Genomic DNA, 3,713 nt, shown 5'->3' on the forward strand with positions numbered 1-3,713 from the left:
AGCTAAGCTAAGGGTGGAGGTGGATGGTCGCACGCACTTTTTTGACCGACCCGGGGCGGCTGGGGACTGGTTGGACACTCTGCCTGGGGATCGGGGCCGAGGAGGTGGGGGGGTGCGGTTGGCGGGGAGGACCCACCGGATCAGAACTGAGGGGTGAATAATAGGACTTGCTCTGGACAACATTCCTTTACCATTTACTGATCGTGTATGTTCCCCTCCTATGGAGGTCGTACGGGGTCTATTGGGGGCTTCCCTCCTCCTCTGGGGGACTAGTTAGTTTTTCAGCTATGGGGCGACAGGCACACTGCACTTTGGGGGGGCTGTCTGGGCTCATGCAGGGGTGCAGGGAGGGGGGAGTTCTGTTGGGATGGGGGGGTGGGGGGGTGTGTTGTTTGTTTGCACCGCAAGGCAAACCCTTTACTGTATTGTTGCTCTCGAGATGCTCTGTGGGGGACGACTGATTGCTTCTACGTATGATGGGGGGTAGGGATTTGACTGTGTTGTCATGGAATGTTAACGGCCTGGGGGACAGGATTAAGCGTGGTGTGGTCCTGCAGTACCTGAAACGTATTTCACCAGATGTTGTCTTCCTGCAGGAGACACACCTTATAGGTAACTCCTTTCATGCCATGAATCGGCGGGGCTATCGTTTGGTGGCCCACTCGGGCTTCACCTCGGGCTCGCGGGGGGTGGGTATCATGATCAAGAACTCGCTCCCGTTGGAGATTGATGAGGTGCGCCATGACGAGAGGGGACGATACACTGTCCTGGTGGGTAGAATGGAGGGTAGAGTGTTTGTTTTTATATCAGTGTACCGCCTGGGTTACATTCTACTACATTTGCGGACCTGGGGCGCCTTCTCCTAGACCTTCCGGGTGGTCTGCTGGTGGTTGGGGGGGACTTTAATGCGGTAGCTTCTGGGTCTATGGATCGTCATCCCCCTAGGGACCTCCCCCGGGCACAGGCGTGGCTGTCCGGCCTTTTAGATACATTGGGACTGGTGGATTGCTGGCGACTAAAGCATCCCGCGCAGCTGCAATACACCTTCCACTCGGGTGCCCATGGTAGCCTCTCGCGGCTTGATTACATCCTTGTTCCTGCGACCTATGCCGGGAGGGTGGGAGAGGTGTGCCATCTGGCGCGGGGTATTTCAGATCACTCCCCATTACTGTTACATTTCGATGTCTTCCCGAGGGGGGAGGGCAGGGTGGCCCCAATCAATGCTTGGTACTTGCGCGACCCCACTATTCGTGCTGACTTGATCAAATCCCTGCAGCGATACTTTGATGAGAATGTGGGGTCTGTCCCTTCGGCCATCTCCCTGTGGGAGGCTTTTAAGGTAGTTCTCAGAGGGGAGGCCCTCTCCTTCATCTCCCATGCCCGGAGGCGCGAGCGGGAGGAAGTAACCCGGGTGGAGGCCGAAATTGCGGAACTAGAGGGTGACCTGGGGAGCGGGGTGACGGATGCCAAATTGCATGTTCTACACCTCAAGCAGGCGGCCTATAGGGCCCTCGTCGCGGAGGCGGCCAGGGGCCTCAGTAGAGAGCAACAGGGGCGATTGTATGATGTGGGTGATAAGGCTGGTAAATTGATTGCGTGGTTGGACAAGAAGGAGAGAGCGAGTCGTGTGGTTCCTTTGATCGAGGGGATGGATGGTGTGCGTGTCACCGAGCCGGAAGCCATTGTCTCCTGCTTCGCGGATTATTTCCGCGAGGTGTACTCCCCGGTTTCTCCTTGCTCGGAGGAAGATTCCCATGCCCTGCTTCGGGACATCGCGCTGCCCTCCCTTTCGGTGGAGGACAGGGATTCGTTGGACGCTCCTCCCACCTCGGATGAAATTGCCCTTGCTATTCGCTCGGTCGCATCCGGCAAGGCCATGGGCCCCAATGGTATCCCCATCGAGCTGTACAAGCTGCGTCCGGATGTACTGGCGCCCCACCTGCGCGCGATGTTCGTGGCGGCCCACTCGCAGGGTTCCCTCCCGCCGGACCAGCGTCTGGCCACAATCGTGGTGATCCACAAGGAGGGGAGACCCCGTGAGCGGGTCACATCCTATAGGTCTATCTCGCTCTTGAACGCGGAGCCCAAAATCCTCGCCAAGGTGTTGGCCAACCGGCTGGTCGGAGTGGTGGGCGATTTGGTCCACCAAGACCAATCTGGCTTTATACCCCATTGCAACACGGCTCTTAATCTGCGACGCTTGCACGGGGTGCTCGCGCGTGTCCCGTTTGTGCGGGAGCCGGCCATCTTGGCGTCCTTAGACGCCACCATGGCGTTTGACACGCTTGAGTGGCCATACATCTGGGCGATGCTGGCGAAATTTGGATTTGGACCGGGATTCATTAGCTGGGTCAAATTGTTGTATTCGGGCCCATTGGCGCAGGTGGTGGTGAATGGGCGAGTCTCGGCCCCATTCGCGCTGGGACGGGGCACGCGTCAGGGTTGCCCCTTGTCGCCGCTCCTGTTTGCACTGGCCTTGGAGCCCTTGGCGGAGTGGCTGCGGTGGCACCCTTCTATCCGTGGTCTCCGCTGGACCCCCGAGCATGAGGACCGCGTGTCCCTCTACGCCGATGATATCCTTTTGTATCTCGCCTCCCCGCGTAAATCGTTGATTGTCCTGGTTGATGTTTTGCGCTCCTTCGGTCGGAACTCAGGCCTTGTCATCAACTGGGCGAAATCCTGTGTATATGTGCTTTCCGGGGAGGCTCCGGCCCTACCACGGGACTGCCCGATCCAGATCGCCTCCCAGGGGTTCCGGTACCTGGGTATATATATTGCTCTGGACCCGGAGTCCCGCTACGAGCAGAACTTGCTGCCCCCCCTCCAGCGCTTGAAGGAGGACGTGGCGCGTTGGCGGCATCTTCCGCTTTCGCCGCTTGGCCGAGCGGCCTTGTTCAAGATGATGTCTTTGCCGCGCTTTCTGTACGCGCTCCAGAACACGATGGACTTGGTTCCGGCGCGCTACTTCCGTGAGGTGGAGAGCCTGCAGCGGCGCCTGTTCTGGGACGGGAGGCCGCGTATTGCTCTGGCCAAATTGACGCTCCCGTGGTACGATGGGGGGGTTGCCCTCCCGGATATTAAACGGTATTACTGGGCCTCCCAGCTAGCTGCAATTAATCATGGCCTCTACGGGCCCGCCTTGAACCCGGCATTTGAAATGGACAAGATGCTCCTGCCCGGTGGCGATTACAATCAAGCGCTCTACTCTGGCGCGCCTGACTCCCGTCTGACGGGGCCGACGCGTGTCATGGTGCGTGTATGGCACGCGGCTAATGCAGCTATGGGGTGGAAGGACCGTTTGACCCGGGCGTCACCGCTATATGCGTCTGAGAGGTTGGGCTCCCTGTGGACATCGAAGGGCTTCGAGAAGTGGGACACGATCGGAATCAGCACAGTGGGAGATCTCTGGACGAGGGGGGGATTCAAAACTTTTGAGACGCTGCAGACGGAGTTTCAGCTGCAAGGCAGTGAGTACTTTCGGTACTTACAAGTCCGCCACGCGCTGGGCTCCGTCTTCCCGGATGTCGCGTCCATTCCGGAGTCTTCCCCCCTGGAGGACAGAGTGCTGGATGGCCATGTTCCAGACAGCACGATCTCCCTTATATATAAAAAACTGATCAACGACAGATCGTGCCTGCTGACTAGTCTCCGCGAGGCCTGGGTTGCCGACGGGCTGGAACTAGACGACGAGGACTGGATCTCCGCGGTGGCCT

The sequence above is a fragment of the Triturus cristatus genome, chromosome 5_2, assembly GCF_964204655.1.
Source record: "Triturus cristatus chromosome 5_2, aTriCri1.1, whole genome shotgun sequence".
Lineage (NCBI taxonomy): Eukaryota > Metazoa > Chordata > Amphibia > Caudata > Salamandridae > Triturus > Triturus cristatus.